The sequence below is a fragment of the Falco naumanni genome, chromosome W (assembly GCF_017639655.2).
Source record: "Falco naumanni isolate bFalNau1 chromosome W, bFalNau1.pat, whole genome shotgun sequence".
NCBI lineage: Eukaryota > Metazoa > Chordata > Aves > Falconiformes > Falconidae > Falco > Falco naumanni.
The window spans coordinates 1,080,427-1,100,980 of record NC_054079.1 but is presented as its reverse complement, the minus strand read 5'-3'; the positions used below and the strand labels follow the sequence as shown (position 1 = coordinate 1,100,980).

Below are 20,554 nucleotides of genomic sequence, written 5' to 3'. Positions count from 1 at the left end.
GCTGACATTGCAATTCAATAGATAGATAGAATGGTTTTAGATATGCTTTTAGCTTCACAAGGTGGAGTGTATACTGTACTAAATACTAGTTGCTGTGTATATGTGAATCAAAGTGGATGCATTTCTACTGATTTGAATGAAATTTGGAAACAAACTAAAATTTTACATAAAATACAAATTAATTATACCTCTTTAAGATTTGAAGTAACATGGAAATGGTTAACATCTTGGTTGCCTAATTTAACCACATGGATCAAAACGTTGTTAAGCATATTAATAATTGGATTGTTAGTGTTTGTATGTGCCTGTAGATGTTGTTCAATGTTGATAATGCGAACAGGAGATAAGATGAGACTTATCTAAAGAAAAGTATTCTTAGATAGTCTCAAACTGGTCGACTACATGATTAATAGAAGGCCAGTCTATTATTTAACTTGAAATTTAGACAAAATATGTAAATATCTATAATGAAAAACAGGAAAATTGAAAAACAGAGGATGTTACAGTTAACAAAACACAGTCTTGGGAGGAGCAGACAGCATAAATATGTCAAGCTGGGGCACAACAAGATAAGCCCAAGAAGAATAAGACCAAACAGAAAATTACTGGAACTATGTGTGAATTATCCTAATTAGCATAATAAAAGATCCACCCTCGAGCAAAGAGAGCCCCCTACTAACAAAGCCCCTTCCCCACAGAACAAGTGAAGTGGGAGAAAGAAGAATGCTGTACCTTTAACCAATGAGAATTAAGTGTGACTTAGCATAATTGTAAACAATTGCTCAGAGTGTATAAAATGTTTTACTCTGTTAAGAGGTATGCTAGCTTTGTGGATTTACCACCTAGCACCCATCTCTATGCAGACTTGCAATAAATGATCTTGGCTCTGTGTGTAAGATTGGCTCTTTGCACACCAGGTAACAAACTCCATTTGTGAGACAACAGTACTTTTCCTCATATACCGAATACAAGTTCTGTATCAGATCGAAGTCATCCACAGATAGCTACACATAGAAAAACCTCATTAAAACCCCCCAACTTTGCTTAGTACAGGGAAGAATGACTACTACTTTAAAAACCCTGCCTGAAAGCAGAAAAAACTGCACTAAACCCCCCACAGATTCTATTGCAATACTCAAACTACCAATTTGATAAGTTTATATGTAATAAGTAACTCAAGGTAATTTGCTGATCAACCAAGTTAAGCAAGAGGAACGAACCCATTGTGGTGGTCTTGAGAACTTCCTGTTTAACAAGAAGAGACATGTCCACAATGTGATCTTGCTACACCAAACATGGGAACGTCCTGTCCGACAAGAAACCACGATAACAGAAGCAGCGGAGGGGCTACTGAGGGTGTCAGAAGCGACCTCGGGGAAGACAAAAAGAGCTGCTCAGCTTGCTTGAAATTGCGCGCCGTTGGTGGAGCAGGAGACTCCCCGGCTGCCCAGCGCTGTTTTGCTTACTTGTCGCTTGCTTTAATAAATCACATTTTCTAATTGGCCAGTCTCTGGCATTTCATTGGACAGGTAAACTCTAACAATTTTGGTGCCGTGACTCGGATAAGGGCAATCTGGCCTGAGGTCCGTGGCAGGGGAGGCGCCCCGCTGGATAAGCGGCCCTTGTCGGGGTGCTTCTATGCCAAATCCTTTACCGACGAACCTCAAATGTGACAGTGAGCAAATAAAACCGGTTACCCCGTAATCTCTGTGCACGAAGCCCGAATGAAGACGCAGGACGCGTGAGTATAGGCCGGTGAACCGTTCGGTTGGGGTTGGGTATCCTGAAGCGTGCTTGTGTGAGACGCCCAGGGAGGGCGAAGTGAGTGCGGACCCTCAGCAGTGAGCTTTCCAGACCCCGCGAGGGGCTGCGCCACGAACCAGGGGAAGCGAGTGCGTGAGTGAAAGAAGGCGCCTCGGAAGACGGGACAGAGGAAAAGCAAAGCCCTGTGATCCCATGGGTGGTTCTGGGGTCCAGATTAGGCTCCCACAGATACCACCGGAGAGTCCGCTAGGACTAATGATAAAATTTTGGGATGCGTACCCTTCTAGGCAGGGTAAGAGTAAAGTAAGATTGATACACTACTGTATGGAAGTTTGGGGTGGGAAACAAATTAGGGGTGACCACCCCTATTGGCCAGTCTTCAGGGCATCTGAAGACTGGATATGCCAGGCTTTGAATATATATGTGAATTCAAAAGACCCCTTTTGCCTGGAGGAAAGTGAGTATGCTTCCTTATGGATAGGGTCTGAAACTAGGGCCCTCGTGTTCCCGTTAAAAGAAAACAAAGGGGGGAAAAAGAAGAAGAATAGTAGAAGTGAGGATGGGATCCCTACCTCTCCCCCTCCGTATATACCTCCACCGCCCCGCCCCCCCCCAGCCCTTACCACCTCCCTCACCACCTCCCTCACTCCCTCCCGCTGCTATCAAGACCCTGTGAAAGTGTTAAGTATTGGGGTGAGTTTGTACAAACCCCCGTACCCCCTCGAAGGTGCGACTGAATCACGCTGGGATGCATGGCAGGGTGTTTGCTGTTTGCCTGCAAAGGCACGATAAATAAGAACACAGACTTAAAGCAACAAGTAGCAGATTTGCATTCAGGGTAAGAAAGAGTTAAAACAGAAGTGCTGCTGCAGAGGCAGGCTTGTGTAACCTGCAGAGCAGGAAGAGCATCTCCTGCCCCGAATCCTCCTGATGGTGGGGAGGAGGGGGTTGCTGTTGCTGACGATTGAGCAGAAGGACCTGACAATGTCACCCCGATTGCTGCAGCATTTGCAGCACAACAGGACCGGTAACGGCCCCTCTAGGGCAGGCAGCGGGTCTGAGGAGAGTAAAGGTGAATCTCTGATGGGGAAATTTAGATGTTTGAAAGTTGATAAATTCCAGGTAAGGAAAAAATGCTTTACCTGTTACAGCAAAAATGATAAGGGGAAGGCCTGCCTAGTTCAGATAAAAACAATATCCCTTGGTCAGCAAGGCTGTGGGGGATATTGGCAGAAGAACTGAAATAAAATACACTCTGTAGTAGTTCTACTAATGTAAATCTGTGTGTTTTGCCATGACTGTGACTTGTTATGGGATGTGCAGATGAAACTCTGCATTGACAACAAAGTACAAGGAATAAGGTTGGTCAGGTGCCTCCTACCACAATCAAGGGCAAGACTGGGTTGGCCTCGGTGTTTGCCACCAAGAAGGATCTTGAGCTCCGCTGTTGGCTGCAACCCAGTAGGCGTTGAGCGGTGGGGACATGTGCCATGCCAGACCTTGATGTGAGGAAGGGCCCCCTCTGTTATAAGAGGGTCATCCAGGAAGGAAGAACATAAGATGGCCCATTAAGGCACTGATTTGGAAATTGGAAACCGCCTGGCCGACCATGAGGCCAGACAAGCAGCAGAGGAGGTAGGAAAGGAGGAATTATCCTTAATACCAGATGGTAAAATCCAAACTGTAAGTACAGATCAGGAGCCAAATTATTCTAAAGAAAACTTAAAGGTCATTCAGACATGAATGATACAATAGATAAGTGGACTTATTTGAGGGATGGTCGTATAGTGGTACCATCCAATTTAATATGGACCACAGCCGTAATAGAACATAATAAGATGCATTGGGGAGCTGATAATTTATATAAAAGTCTAAATCAGAAATTGATAGGGCGGAACGTGTATACTGAAATAAAACAGGTGACTCAGCGATGTGAAATGTGTTTGAAAATTAGCCAGGGCAACAATGGCAAGTTGATTTTTCCAGACTCCCAAGAAAAAGTGGGTACCAATATTTATTAAATGGTTGGACACCCCAACATATCATACAGTATTATGGACCTGCAACTTGGAATCCTAATGAACTTATTAACGGTGCTCGAGAACCTATCTACAATCTGAATCGTATCATTCGGCTACAGGCTGTCTTGGAAATTATTACTAACAGACCAAGCAACTCAAATACGAAATGCAATTTATCAACACAGGATGGTTCTCGATTACCTGCTAGCCAAAGAAGGAGGTGTTTGTGGTAAATTAAATGTTTCCAATTGTTGTTTGAAAATTGATGGCAATGGTGAGGTAGTTAAACAAATCACATCAGAGATAGGGAAGTTAGCCCATGTTCAACACGTTATAACTAACATGCAATTTGCTATTATGATTTCACCCAATGGCATTAAACAAATTCAAGTAGTACGCCGAAATGTACATCAACAATACAGATTATATAGTTAACACAATAACAATTTAATAGCAAACAAGAATCTGGGAATAATTAACTATTAACAATTCATATAACAATGTAGGCTGATTAAGAATACAAATAGAATAGCAAAGAAAACAACCGTCAGGAACGCACAGGCAAGGATATGGTAACGTCTTTTATACTTTTCCACCTCCGCCATAAGTTCTTGACGTGTGACAGTAGAAAAACGCACCCTCTGCCTAAACAACAACGAAAAAAAAAAAAAAAAAGGTTTTGATTCCCCTTTATAACCTTTATAATGAACCATACAGGTTAGACATTTAAAAAACACTCACCTTACTTGATGCTCAGAGGGGGAAATGCGCACTCCAGACCCTTCCTCCCTGGCAGGTGACGTGGTAGTCTGATGGTGAGAAAACATCATACATTGAAAGCAAGGACCTGTCATTTGGCCATAGTGCCATAAATGTTACTATTAACAGACTTACCAGAGTGGTATGCTCGGGAAGTGGGTCCGGGACTTCATCTGGACACTCAGCAGCCATCTTTTATCGTGTATGCCTTTGAACATGCGCATTCGCAATTTGAAACCCCACAGAATGTACTGGAACAATCTGGAAAGACCGTGCATGCGAAATCCCTATACTTTAGCCATGATAGTGACGCATATATTAAATAAAAAAAAAGGAATGTTTAACGAAACTATAGTATTTATAGTTCATTTATTACTTAAGTGGAATGTATAGTTATAAGTGTTGTTTTTAGCTTTTGTTTTTGTAGGTTATTATTATATGTATTACCCAACCCTTTGGAGTTATTTTGGAAACCATGTGTTTGATGCAAAGTAACTTCGATGAACCATTTGACAACCAGTAAACAACAAATAACCATTTATTAACAAACATGAACTAGAAGTTGAATAACAGAATAACAATCCAGCAAAGTCTCATGTAACGTGGAAAACAGGCTTCTTCACTCGTGAGTCCAGCACGGTCCTGAATAATGTCGGGGTGGTAACTCCATCTGTTCCCTCCATGATAGTCCGTGCCTGGTCCTTGGTATTTATCTTCACGAAGTAACAAAGATGAACAGAAACGAATAACAAGTCACATGGTAACTTTGCTGGAGATCAACAGGTTTCTTTTGTTTATATAACAGTCTCTCGCACTCTGCTTTGGTATCCCATGGGTTCCACTTCTCGGGGCGGATTGCGAGGAAGAGATCGCACTCTTCTGTACCGACGTGACCAAAAACACTCACAAAAGCACATACTGATGGTTACTGTAGTCACGATGGGACAAAGGCTGAACAGCAAAACCGTACAGACTGTGTCGTCTCCTGCTCCCATCTTTTCCAAAATGATAAGGATTGTTTGTGGCAAGACAAACGAATTGGTCCGTGACCCTCCTGGTCAAGATTCAGGCTAACGCCCTGACCAAAACTGCACAATGAAAACGCATGCGCAGCCACAATTTGGACCCAGCCTTAAAGAGGCATGAAAATTTACCCTTTTAAATGCCCACCTCTTGGCTCTTGATTCTTAACCCCCACAAACAAACCTTATATATGCTAAGAAATGTTTTATTTTGTTTTGTTATGTAATCCTGTTATGATAATGTTTTGAAATTAGCTTATGACATGTTTGAGTTTTGGATTGTTAGCTAACGTTTGTTAGGGATTTATAGTTCTTGTTAGTCATTTTTAGTTATTGCCTGTTATTGTTTATTGATAATGGTAAATGGGTTTAATGCTTAGATAAAGATTGTTAACCTCGTTTGTATAGTTGGCAGAATCTTTTCTCTATCTCTATCTATGCCACCCACGGAGCAGCAATGTTGAGCCACGGGGTGGTGTGAAGGACGTTATTGGGACTGTGCTACCTGTCTCAACATTGTTGGCTGACCACAAAACACAGAGTCGGAGATACCCGAATCACCCAGAATAGGAGATCTCCGGGGAATACCCTGCTTAAAACACCCCACTTCCGGACATTTATGTTAGGTTGTTTGCCGATGTCTAAATTGTAATAGAGATTGGTCCTGTGTTTCATTTAAGAGACAACCTTACTGTATGAAATGTCACAATGATTTGATACGTACCAGGGGACCAGAGGATCAAGTGGAAATTCATAAATTATTTTGTGGATGGGAACTGTCAGTACCTGAACTTTGGGAAGTATACGAAACAGACTGGTACAGAGTTTTAAGACAGTGTACTATAAGATTCGCCTGGAAACGGGCACAACAACCAAACAGGTGGAAATATATTTGAGAGATAACTAACTCTTTAGACCTTGGAAATTATTGACAGGATAACAGCAAAATTCCCCTGAAGACTACCTGCTGCTGCCGAGAAGATATCGATATCCCGTTGCTCTCTGCAAAAGAGTAGACGAGGAAGGCAGAGAGGTACTGAACAGTGGGGAAATGAAAGCTCGTATCCTATTAATGGTATTGATTACCACGACTTTAGAAAATGAACATCAACCCTTCAATTGGACCTTAGGTTGATGGGAATATTCAATAGAAGTTCGGTATAACGTGACAGCCGGATCCCCAAAATTCCAAGTTAAATTGGAAGATTTAGTCTTTTATGAACTAGACCCACCCGGTCGACGAGAAAGAACAATAAAACCTTTTTATCTCTGCCCCAGTTCGAATCCAGGGAAAAGCTATTGCAATTTCCTTAATCACTATTACTGTGCATATTGGGGATGTGAAACCATAGCTTCAAACTGGGACGTAGCCATTAAAAATAGATTTTTAAATATAACATGGGGACCCGGAGGATGCAATCCGCCAGCTCCTAGCTGGGATAGACACATAGAGGGCCCCCATCTTGGCAACTGTAAGCATGTTATACTAGAAATCCTACAGCCTAATGACCACGGATGGCTATTAGGACGAACCTGGGGAATAAGATATTGGGTACCTGGAACTGATAGAAGGGTCTTAATATTTATTCAGAAACATGAACTAAAAACGCCACAAGCAGTGGGACCCAACAGAGTTATTAAAGAACAAAAAGGTGAAAAGAAAAAGCTAAAGGTAAAGAATTTTACAACCACAGTCACCCTGGCTGACTACTTTAATTTCCACTTTGGCGGGACCCCTCATAATGTTGTTATTGGTTCTGCCTTTCGGACCCTGTATCATTAATAAATTTGTAACTTTTGTGAAAAGCAGGTTGGAAGAAGTGCAGCTTATGGTGATGAAGCAATTGGAACTAGAGATGAAAATCATACCAAATGAAAATCCTGAATTAGATGCAGCTTGTGAGGTATTGTCTAGGTTTGATCAGCAAATTATTTATAAATAAAAGAAGGGGGGAATTGTAATAAGTAACTCAAGGTAATTTGCTGATCAACCAAGTTAAGCAAGAGGAACGAACCCATTGTGGTGGTCTTAAGAACTTCCTGTTTAACAAGAAGAGACATGTCCACAATGTGATCTTGCTACACCAAACATGGGAACGTCCTGTCCGACAAGAAACCACGATAACAGAAGCAGCAGAGGGGCGTACTGAAGGTGTCAGAAGCGACCTCGGGGAAGACAAAAAGAGCTGCTCAGCTTGCTTGAATTTGCGCGCCGTTGGTGGAGCAGGAGACTCCCCGGCCGCCCAGCGCTGTTTTGCTTACTTGTCGCTTGCTTTATTAAATGAAAATTTTAATTGACCAGTCTCTGTCATTTAATTGGATAGGTAAACTACAACATATAGAAGATCTTTAAAAGTCATTGGTGATTTGCTACACATAAATTCAGATACCTGAAACATTTAGTAATCACATTCCTCTAGATTAGGGGGATATAGGAGGACAGTGTTTTAAAGTATTTTCCAAGATTTAAATTACAGGCACTTGTTATCACCCAAAATTTTGAAGAATTACAGATTAACTATTTCAGACTAATGTTTTTGTACAGCAAACATTTCTCCTAACTAATCCATTCATTTCAGTGCTGCACAAGGCTAAAACAACAGTTTAGGTCAGCTGTCATTTTAGCTTGGTTTCTTTAAGAAATGTGATTGCTGTAATCATGTACTCTGTAATCTATAAAAAAGTGGCCTTCTCACTTTCACTTTTTTTCTTCCCAACAGCATCTTTGGAACCTGCTGTTAATTTTGACAAAAGGGTAAAAACCAGAGGAATCCCCATAACTAGTGACCCAGCTGTGGGAAAAGGCATATAATACAAGTGCTATGCTGAAACTTGCATTTACATCTACTAACACTTTACCAATTCTTCCATGAACCACATCCACTAACTCCTAGGAATATTAGACCAAGGCAGAGGAATATTACTAGGAATAAAGAGCAATAGACACAAACAAAATTAAATACTAGTTTCTCATGTTTCTAGTTTAAGCAAGTATTTAGCATTTTATAGTTTTTGGCAACATCTGTGCTATGTTTGGAAGAACTATCTTTTTAGAAATTCAGCCAGAAAGCAATAAGAATATGTGAAATTAAACTTAAATATCTATTTAAAGGAACTTATCAGTTTTTCCATATTTCATCTCTTCCTGAAAACTACCTATTATATATACAGTAATGCTGAACAGCACCAGAGGAACAATATTCAAGGTTTAAAACACATTTGAAGAAACAATAGGAAGCAATTACCCTGCATAGCTATTTCACTAGAACACAAGAACAATTTTTTTTAAAACTGTAACCAAAATCAGGAATAAAACCTCTTAACACCAATGTAGTTTTAAGAAGCAGGTACTCCTTTATTGCAGCACTCGGACATGGGTGATGGCTTTGCTTACATGTCCACCTTAGCACCAAAATTCAAGAGTTTTTATACACTTCTTCAGTCAAGTCATTGTTACATAAGTTCTTTTACATAAAAATGCATACTATGCTTGCTCTTAAATTTAACCTTTACATTGATTGGTTTCACCCATCACAGGATCTCATCAATATTCCAATCTTACTATAATCATTGGTCAAATCTACTTAGCTCTACTGATTGGAATCCTTGATATGCAAATCAAGATGGGAAGGGTAAGGGGATTTCCAAGCAGCATAAATGGTGTCCATTGTACATAACTAGTATCCATGACGACCTCCTCTGTTTCTTAAAACAAAACAGAAAAATCCAGTAACTACCTAGTGAGGTATCTATGGTTACCTGTTTCAAAATTAACAATCCTATTTCAAACATTTAACTCTATAGATAATAAAGCAGAACATATTGTTTCTATAGTTATCCAAAACACAGCACACCTTCTATTACTATACCCATTCTATCAAACTTATCTTCTTATATTTCTATATTAAATCTCATTTGATTTCAAATCTTTGTAACATTACCCCCCTTTGAAAGTTTTGAAAATAATTTCAAGATTTTCACCTTTATTTTTAAAATCTATCTATTAATACATTTTCACTCATCATATGCTGGTGGGAGCCTTAGAATCACTATTTTTCATCTTGTCTGGTCACCGCCTAAATAATCATCCAATTAAAGGCAGTCTTGCTGACAATACCAAAGACATCAAAATTATTTCACTATAGTTTAAAATACACTTTCATATTCAGTCTCACAAGGACTATGCACACATGCAAAAGAAATTAACTTTTTTTTCCTCCAGATGAGATGAGAGATTATGGTTTAGAGAGAATAATCTGTAATCTAACATTATACTTTTATACTAAACAAACAACAAAAAAAACCCCAACCACACACACATGAAAAACATCAGCACTTAATTAAAATACCCTTTCCAGTAAGCTGTTGACTTGTCATCCAGGAAGTTGCAAATATTTCATAATATCTGTATGTATTACACGTGGGTTTTTTCTCCAGATTTCCAATCCATAGCTACCAGAGTCTAATGCTCTCTGACTGATATAAGAATTATTTACTTTAAAAAAGAAAAAGAGAGGGAGAAAATGTAAATATATAGAGAGAAAAACAAGAATAAATTTGAAAAACAGAGGATGTTATTTAAATCCTTACAAACAGTTAACAAAACAGGGCCTTGGGAGAAGGAACAGACACCATAAATATGTCAAGCTGGGGCATAACAAGATAAGCTCAAGAAGAACCAAATGGTTAATAAGTCCAAACAGAAAATTACTGGAACTATGTGTGAACTATCCTAATTAGCATAATAAAAGATCCACCCTCGAGCAAAAAAAGCCCCCTCCCCACAGAAGAAGCACGGTGTGTGTTTGTGTGTAAGAATGCCATACCTTTAAACGGAGACAAGACTTGTAAGAATGAAAATTAAGTGTGACTAAACCTAATATTGTAAACTCTCTGTGTGTATCAGCTCTTGTACACTGGGTGAAGAACACAGATTTGGGATAACATGACTAGGCTCTTTTATATGTTCCACACATGGTGGACGTGAAGTTTAATATTAAATTTACTTATTTGAAGACAGTTGATTTTACATGGGATTTCTGATTTAGCAGAGTGATCCAGCAATATACTGAAGTCACAATACCAGTGTAAGTTACATTTAGCAAAATATAGCAATTGCAATACACAATTCAATCACAATACCAATGTGATTCCCATTAATTGTCCCTATAATATGCTCATCATCACGATGCTGGGCATCCCCAGTCACAGGGAAGGAATACATGGGTTGAAGCCAGCTCAAGCTGTTGCTCTCTTCAAAATTTTTTTGTTAGTTGTCTAGTTTTTATACTCTGTGTTAGACTCCAGATACTTCCCCCATGCTGCTCTCACTAACTCAGGAAGATATTCACACTCTTAAAGAACTCAGGGAGAACCATTTACACCACCAGTTGGTCCACTCAACCGGGATAGCTGTTTATCTAAAAGTCAGCTTTCTTTGCATCAGCTGTGGTCAGCCACACCCTGCATTATTCTATGAGCTTCATGCGCACATCCCCTTTCCCATCTCCACTGAGCCTTCTTCCATTGTAGGGGTTTATTTGTCAGTCACAATGGCAAATGGAAATTTTAAAATGCTGTACAGACCGTTTAGTTTCTTTTTTTTTTTTTTTAAAGTAGCTATATTTACAAATAAAAATGAATAATCCAGAGGTCCTCAAACTTTTTAACCAGGGCCGGCACAGATGCAGTGGCAGGCAGTCATCTGCGGCTGCTTGGTTTCCCCCCCCAAACCCCTGGCCGGGGGGTTCTGTAAATACCGGGGGCGGATTGAGGACCCTGGGGGGGCGTATCCAGCCCGCGGGCCGTAGTTGGAGGACCCCTGGAATAAACACACAAGTTTTCTCTTTCTACCAGTTAGTAAGCATTTTATTGGAATTATCTGTCCCAAATCACTACTACACTAACAAAGACATACTCTTTAGAAAGAAAAAGGCTTCCTAATCCTTTTAAAATCACAATGCATTTGCTAACACTTAAAGCAACGTTTCACTCTGCTCTCTGAACCAAAGGACACAAGACTACTGAAGTGAAAAGCTGATTCAGCAATTCAAACATTTTCTATAAACTAAGCCAAGTAACTTCCACAAATTCAACAGTTAAGATTTTCACAGAACAGAAATTAAACTTAAAATTTTCATAAAATTAGTACTCTGAGTTCCTTACATGTCAGTTTCACACTGAAAGTTCTAAAGGTGTTAAAATAAAGAGGAATAAAATGAGATTATCTGAAGATCAATTGATATACTTTGAGAACATCTTGAACAAATGAGAAACTACTAAGTCACTTCAAAATATTTCAGTATGACTTCTGAAAGTCAGCCTTTTTAATAAGTTTGGTGAACCAATTCTAAAACCACTACTTTGTTCTTACATATAGCAAATAAAACACAGGTAGCTTTTTTTGATCCAAACTGACACATCCAGAACACATTAAGCCTTTACAGACTACCAGTATCTTTTAGAAAAGCATCACAGCCTATCAGTTTGGAACTGATTGCCCCCACACCTGACTGCACAAGTCACCAACAGCTCAGTTGCAGGTTTCATTTAAAGAACGTTCTTCTGATTAGCCATCAACTACAACTACTCACCAGCCCAAGTGTTTTGCTTACAAAAAACCCAAAACACCCCAAACCCCTCAGTGTGTTTTCTTTCTTAGGTCAGAACACACATGTTTTTCACATTGTTTTTCATAAGAAAAACAATAAGCAAGTTAGATGAATACTTTGTATGATAGAACACTGTTCTAACTATTTTGGAGCATTTCACACAAGACAGGTTAAATGATGGATTAAAACCAGCAAGGCCTACAAATTGTCAGTCATCATACAAGTTTTAATGATAATAGTACAATCATGCTATCAGGGTAAGGAGGAAGACACAATATCAAGACAATAAAATAGAGCTTCTTTTTTTTCCCCAGCATAAAGGCAAAAGAGGGGAAAAACCAGCATGTACACTCAGAGCACAGATTATGCAGTTTTCCTCATGAACAACTTTAATCCCCTCTGTAAACCCTTAATTGTAAACCACATGAGACTATTCTTCCATGAACAAAGTAATTCTGAAAGGAAATATATCAGTTGAAGAGATTTCTTAGTATGTAATATTTTTATTTCTATAACTCAATTCAGAATTGCTGATATACATTTCAGCTGTAGTATAATAATTTTGACACTAACAAGCTGGATGAGGCAGGTCTGTTATTTAGATTCCCTAATTCTTATCACGTGAATGGAATGGGTGACCCTATGCAAGTCTTCTGTACACCCCCCTCCCCTCAAGACAATCAGTGTTAAAATATCTTCTAAATAACAGGGGGGAATATAAAAATATACACCTGCTTTTAGTTTGCATTGGACATTTTCACTTTCCTGAGGTATGAAAATTCAGCAACTCAAATTCCAAATCTGCATGAAAGTATCCTACAGACTCATCTGGCATACCAATTACTAAGAACTTTTATTCCCCCCAACATTAGGATTTAGTAGGAGTAGTAATATCTGACATCTGGGAAGAGAGCTTATAGTAAACTAACTCTGCAAACACAAAAATTATTTACAACTGACAACCACAAAGAGCAATATATTTAAATGACGGATTTATTAGTTGACAGACCCCAAATCAAGCACTACTTTCCCTCTCCTCTGATATCCTCTACAGCTTATCCTCTTATCCATAGATTTATTGTTATTTGCCTAGAAGTGTACAGAAATGAGCAGTACTGGTATACAAACTGTGCATGGGTGTGTGTATATATATTTATATATAAAAATAAAACTGCAAATTACATTTACTCTAAGATGCTATATTGATGTAACTGTAGATTATTAAAAAGAAAGTTGAAATAATCCAAAATTTGTACAGACCATCTCTTGTTGAAAGGGTGTCTATACAACTGACTCTTGTTGACAGTGGGACTATAAATGCTGTACCATTACTGCTAAAAGGAAAGAAAAAAAAAGTGCTACCTAAAGTTTATCTGCTTTTCTTTACGTTTAATATGAAAATATTTAGAAAAGCAATGCACTGTATACATATATTTTCAGTATAGAGAGCATAATAAAATACATTCTACCACCACCAAAGTTAAAACATCTTAAAAAGCGAAGCAAGAAGAAAATCAGACCAGATCATATTCAGATAAATACAGGCCTTTATATTCAGCACATGCATATACTCAATGAATTCTAGGGATCAGAATATAATATTTCATAATGATCCTGAAACTGAATGAAAAAGTTCAAATATTTTTGTAAACTTTAATCTTTCAACTTTGTTTCAACAATATCGAATGCAAGAGAAAGTATATTAAATTTTATTTTTAATAAAAAAATTAGCATAAACAAATGGATAAATTTATAACATAAAACTATGAAAATCAATATAACTTAGGAGTTCTAAACCCCCCCCAAAAACATACTGGAAGAACAATTATTAACAGTAATATTCAATTGAGCAATTATCCCAAGATTCCCCCTCCCCCGCTCCCCCCCTTTAGGTATGTCCTGGTTTCAGCTGGGATGGAGTTCATTTTCTTCTTAGTAGCTGGTGCCGTGCTGTGTTTTGGCTCTGATGGGAGAACAATGTTGATAGGACACTGATGGTTTTGGTTGTTGCTGGGTGATGTTTATACTAAATCAAGGGCTTTTCAGTTTCTCAGACCCTGCCAGCCAGAGGGCTGGGGGGGCACAAGATATTGGGAGGGGACACAGCCAGGACAGGTGACCCAAGCTAGCCAAGGAGGTATTCCATGCCATATGACATCATGCTGAGTATATAAACTGGGGGAAGAAGAAGGAAGGGGGGGACATCTGGCATTATGGCATTTGTCTTCCTGAGTAACTGTTACGCGTGACGGAGCCCTGCTTTCCTGGGGATGGCTGAGCACCTGCCTGCCCGTGGGAAGTGCTGAATGAATTCCTTGCTTTGCTTTGCTTGCATGTGCGGCTTTTGCTTTACCTATTAAATTGTTCTTATCTCAACCCTTGAGTTTTACATTCCTTTCTGATTCTCCTCCCCATCCCTCTGGGTGAGGGGGAGTGAGCAAGCGGCTGCGTGGGGCTTGGTTGCCAGCTGGGGTTAAACCACAATAAGGTAATACTCAAAATGTTTTGCAACTAGGTAGGTAGCTTTACAAAGAACCTTCTGAATCAATAGTTTGAACAAGTTTTTTCTAAACCACCTTTTAGCACATGTCCTTAACTTAGCTCTGCTGAAGTTAGACATAGTACTTCCAGCGAAACATGAGGTTCATGATCGTGAAACATTAGTTTTATGAGAACACATGTAAATTGTAACCCTCAAAGACTGCATTTAAAGTTAATTTTTAAAAAAATGACAGAAATCCTGAAATTACCATTTCCTGTCTTTTGCAATACTTGTTCATCCCCTTGAATTAGCAAGATCTAGTTATTACTAAGACAAGCAATAGAGTTTGTTCCCTATTTCCACTGGATTTTCCTCATGATGTACATTGTTAAAGCACTCAGTCTTTCTCACTTCATTCAATGTAGCGTTTAAGGGGTCTTATTTTTGCAATAGATATATTCTGAAATAATCACAGATGGAGTATATACTTAACTCAGCAGTAAAGGCAGCAGTAAGAACTTCATTAAAGTCAGTATTATAAAATAGTATTTTAATGAACTTGCTTAGTATTTTAAGTTTCAGGGGCTCAATGACCACACTCCTAACTTCAGAAGAGTATCACCTCACAAGACTAATTTTCACAACTCACATACTATATTGGAAAACTGTAATGAAAACACCAGTAGAGTGAGAATGAAAGCATAGGATTCTCACCCTCCCCAAATCACAAAGCACCTATTTCTGTTTCAAAAATCTTATTGTAGTTGAAGTACAAAAAACATTATTTCCACAGAAATATTATAGAAATTTTTTTAGCCTAGTCTGTAGCACCCTTATGCCTTCATAGATGGTTAAAGTGGGAGATACAAGGCATGAAAGTTAAGCGTGTTCTTGTCTGCATTACAGCACCCATCTGTCAATAGACTTAAACAAAAAAGCCCAGTAGGACATTTCCACCTTTCATGGAAAAAAACCCAAACGTAACAAAACCTCCAAACACAGAGTTATTACATTTGACACTGCAAACCTGGACAACTGCTCTAAATTACAGGAACACCACACTATACCCAATTCAAGGACCAAGAGTTTGGAGATATTTCACTAGCATCTAGACCTTCAAAAGCTTTGTATTACTGGCAAAGAGATCAATTTGAAGCTAATTCTAAGCACCCTACAACGAAGGGTAGAGTGTTTGCCTCAAACATTCACAGAAGTATACATCGCATTCTAAAAATAAATAAAATTCACATATGAAAACCACCATAAAATGTGAGATTTCCCAAATGTTTTCCAACTCAAAAACACTAGTGTCACATCACTGAAATTGACTGTCAAAGTTTAGCTGTCTAGAAATTAAGCACTGAAGGAGGTAAATTTTTCCCAGATATCAAGAACTACTTATTTGAAAGTTTAGGTATCTAGAATTGAAACTCTACTTTTTAGAAGCATACCAAGAAGGAACTTTTTCATGCACTTCTAAATCCTATGGCAATCAAATGATTACTTCAGACATTCTAGTAATCTAATCTACACTTGACATTTTGTTAGCCTTAAGAATACAGTAGAAATTCCATACCCAACATGAATATGGGATTTTGTCCTTAAAAAGTGGAAGCATTCATGCTTCCATAAGTGACATACAATATATGCAATTCTAAGGGAATCCTAAGAAAAGCACTGTATTTACAAGCATCAAAAATTTCACTCAGTGGGCCACTGGTGGAAACAAGAATGAACAATAAACTGTTGTATTTGGTTTAAGTGGCAAGGGTTTGGTAGCAGGGAGGGCTGCAGGGGTGGCTTTTGTGAGAAGATGCCAGAGGCTGCACCCATGTTGGACAGAACCAGTTTCAGCTGGTTCAAGGACAGATGCATCACTGGCCAAAGCTGAGCCAATCAGCAACATTGGTAACACTTCTGTGCAGAGGACCATGGTCACAGCCTCCTACAGGGCACATCTACTTGCTCCATTGTGGGGTCCTCCATGGGCTGCAGGGTGCAATTTGCTCTACCATGGACCTCCATGGGCTGCAGGGGGACAACCTGCATCACCACAGTCTTCTCCATAGGCTGCAGGGGAATCTCTGCCCTGGTGCCTGGAACACCTCCTCTCCCTCCTTCTTCACTGACCTTGGTGTCTGCAGAGTGTTACTCTCACATATTCTCGCTCCTCTCTTCTAGCTGCTGTTGTGCAGCAGTTTTTACTCCTTAAATACGTTGTCACAAAGGTGTTACCAATATTGCTGATTGGCTCAGCTTTGGCCAGTGATGGGTCCATCTATGAGCCAGCTGGAACTAGCTCTGTCCAACATGGGTGCAGCTTCTGGCATCTTCTCACAGAAGCCACCCCTGCAGCCACCCCCCTCCCGCTACCAAACCCTTGCCACATAAATGCGATATAGACAGTAATTTCTGAGTGATCTCCCTGTCCTTATCTTAGCCCATGAGCATTTCGTCATATTTTTCTCCCTCTGTCCTGTTGAGAAAGGGGAGTGATAAAGTGGCTTGGTGTGCACCTGGCAACCAGCCAAGGTCAACCCACCAGAACTATCCAAGATAAATTGACTTGAGAGGACTCAACTGGCAGGGCAGCTGTTAGTCTGGTAGAGCCCAATAGCTATCTGAACATCTGTACACTGATAGCACAGATGTACCTCAAATACATTTTGGTTTATCTTTTTTTTAAATCTAGATTAAAGGTGGTACAGATAGCCTTTTTATAGCTGTCAAAACTAGACAGCATGTACAGTAGTACAGCCTGTGTGGACTTCATTATTATTTTTTTTCCCTCTCAGTACTTTGCCACCAATCTTCATATCATCTTTTATCTACCTAAATGTGTAGACAGGCACTTTTACATAATACCATTGTCTTCATCTGCTGTTCAAGTATACCCTTAGAAAGAATATAGGCCTTTCTTCCTTTGCAGAACCTTCTGCATGCGTAAACACAGTACTTTCATCCTATTCAAACACAATTTAACCTTTTAAGTATGTCTGAACACACCATAAGAGAACTGGCATTTATCTTCAGGTTTATGACAATCCAGGTTGTACCAGTTTAGATTTTCAACTTAATCTTCAGTGGGGCAGGAAAAAGCTTTAAGAACAAGATGTCTAAAGATTCATAGTAAGAAAATGCAGAAATTGAAATCTGATCCACCACAGATGTGGAAGTGTTCTCTTAATTTTCCTAAGTATAAAGTTAGGTAGGAATCTCAACCTGTGAAAAATTCTATTTATTAACTCACTGATCTCTCTTCTTTTAAATATAAAATAATAATTAAAAAAAACATTTCAACCTTATAAAAAATGCATTTAAGGTACAATTCAAAAACCAATCCCCAGAAATATAAAATTCAACCTCTCTGCATACAAATATTGCTTGATAAATAATAAAATAAAACCCCAAGCAAACAAAGAAAACCCCTACCATCCACAGCTTCTAAATTAATCCTAAATACTTCTTTTTTCTTCAAGAGTTTTATTCAACAGAAGCTTCCAGGAATTTTTTACATTGTTCTAAAGTATGTAACTAAATCATTAACATTTTTTTTTCTTTCAATAGGATCCTTGGTGCTTTGCATGCACAATACATTACTATTTAATAAGAGTTAACTATTAAAGGCAGTCTTGCACACATTACATTCACTCTAGTCATATACCGCTTTGAACTAATTATCTCCAAATTTAGAGCTCTGCTCTTCTGAAAGTCCATAACATTTAAAATATCTGGATTTTAACTGCTTTAGAGGTGAGATAAGCCTTAATGAGTGCACAACAGTGTCCATTAATACTGCATATATAGGTTACATTCTAAATCCGTAAGGGTACTTAGCCTTCTGCAAGTGTTCATTCCACGGCTCACAATACATCCAAGCATTCTCATTGAGGGTTTCAGGTTAAGTCGTCCTTGCCACTGACAGTATCTATTTTGCCCGGCTCTGCCCACATCGATTACACACCAGTTTTCCTTTCAGATTGGCCAGGTCTCTCGACCTGCCAAAAGCATTTGTCTTTAAACCATAGTTGTTAAAGCTATCTGCCACTCCAGAATACTGAGTTCAAACAAAGCAAGAAGTCTTTCACTTTGCACCATTCCAACCCACTAGTGACTGATCTTACTATTTAAACTGTTCAGAGAAGATACCCAAACCATCAAGAGAAAGAATCATTCCTTCTGCACAGCAGGGAACTGTGCAAACCTTCAGAAATATTACGCTTCAGTAAAATCTGTGAACGTTTAAACTTCCATAAAATATTCTAGAAGAGCTCCACAATAATCTTTCAAGTTGCAGTCTTATTTATGTATTAGAGAGATAAGTCACTAAAGTTAAGACAACACAAAATAACTTTTATACTTTTGTATTAGATACAACCAACAAATTAAAACACTTCTCTGAGCTTTAGGAACTTGCACAGCCACACCTGGATATAGCCGTATACACTAAAGCTGAGGGACCTTCACAATAGCACTGGAAATGCAGATGTACAAAAAAATCCAAACTAATTCCTTCCCCTCCCCAAGCAAACAATCTAATCAGAGGCCAGCTAATTTTTTCTTTTGTGGAACTGCAAAAAAAATAAGACAAAGTACAGAAAGGGTATGACTAACATTACTTTCATCAGAAGAAATGTGTGCTTTTATAATGTTTTATCTATTTTTCATCCTTTGCTTTTCATATAAAATGCAGGAAGAATTTATTAGGAATGTAACCATTGACGGATATAACATTCAGACCAGTATTGTTGTGTAGGAATTAGATTGTCTCTGTCCAGAGCTTTTCAAAGTTCTTGATCTCCCCTTGATGAATAGATAGAGGTGCCTGCAAAAAGGATGGATCATCTTGGCTGGTCCAGTTCAATAGTTTGCAAATTATGGCTTCTCCCATTGTGCTGAGCTTTGAATAAACTGGAGATACTTTTGGAACATCTGATCAGTCTTCTTCATTCTATTTAATTGTATGCTGCTCTGGATGTCCCTGCAATTCTTTAGATAAAGAAAAAAAGATCAAGAAAGTCCTATAACCTGCTATTGAAGGAACCATACCAGTTGTTACGGACTTTAAACACTAAACCTGAAGACATGCAGGGTAATTATAAGATAAATGACAGTGATAACACCACCACATGTTCACTAAACCAGACAAGCTATCAGTACGTCAACTGATGGTTACAATTAGATATAGGCATAGGATTCTGATGAAAGAAAAAAACCCTGGATATCAACACATAGAGGCAAAAAATAAAAGCACTGATACAAAACTAAAGTAATGAAAACAGTACAGAAAAATGAAAATACTGAGGTAATAGGAATGGGAATGGGGAATTACACATACATACCATATTCAGAGTGATAAGAGAGAGAAAAAAAAGGTCATTATAATTATAGGTTTCAAATTTAGTCTCATACTAAATAAAATTAGCTCTCTGAAATTCCCTCCAGGTTTCATGGGGAAAAGCGCTACTTGCTTGCAATTAAAAAAAAAACACCACCACCACAACAACAAAAAACCCCACAAAACCAAAAAAAGAAGAAAGTTAGGTTCTCCAAGATAATGTATCCCAAAAAAATTCTAAGTTTTGGTCTGGTTTGGAGGGCTGATCAACACTCATGCCAGCTATTAAACATTGGTCTAAATTAAAATAATTTAAATGTAATAGCTTCTTATTTCATCTGCCTCCCACATTAGCAACATTACAACCAGATTCAATATTATTTGGCTAAAGGACTGAATAACATTTTACCATATACTTGCCCTATGAAGAATTTCTTGTTTCCCTTATTAGTCAAAAAACCACATACTGAAATTGAAAACAAGAATACAAAAAATTGAATCTGAAGTTTGGTATTAAAACCACGCACATTGTCTGTTCCACTAAAAAGGAATCAGGC

The 20,554-nt window shown here is 38.6% G+C and overlaps 1 protein-coding gene across 14 annotated transcripts in view; it reads right to left on the bottom strand.

Annotated features, from left to right (window-relative positions):
- The window catches only part of LOC121080375 (spindlin-Z), a 93,154-nt gene that overhangs the window by 37,516 nt on the left and 35,084 nt on the right, over window positions 1–20,554 (bottom strand). The window contains exon 1 of one of the 14 annotated variants that reach the window (XM_040578363.1): window positions 4,527–5,144. The exons of 12 other annotated variants lie outside the window; for them this stretch is intronic. The gene's annotated coding sequence lies outside the window, so the exon portion shown is untranslated. Of the gene's footprint in view, window positions 1–3,986; window positions 4,009–4,526; window positions 5,145–20,554 lie in introns of those variants that run through there. One more of the 14 variants, XM_040578365.1, reaches the window with a different exon arrangement.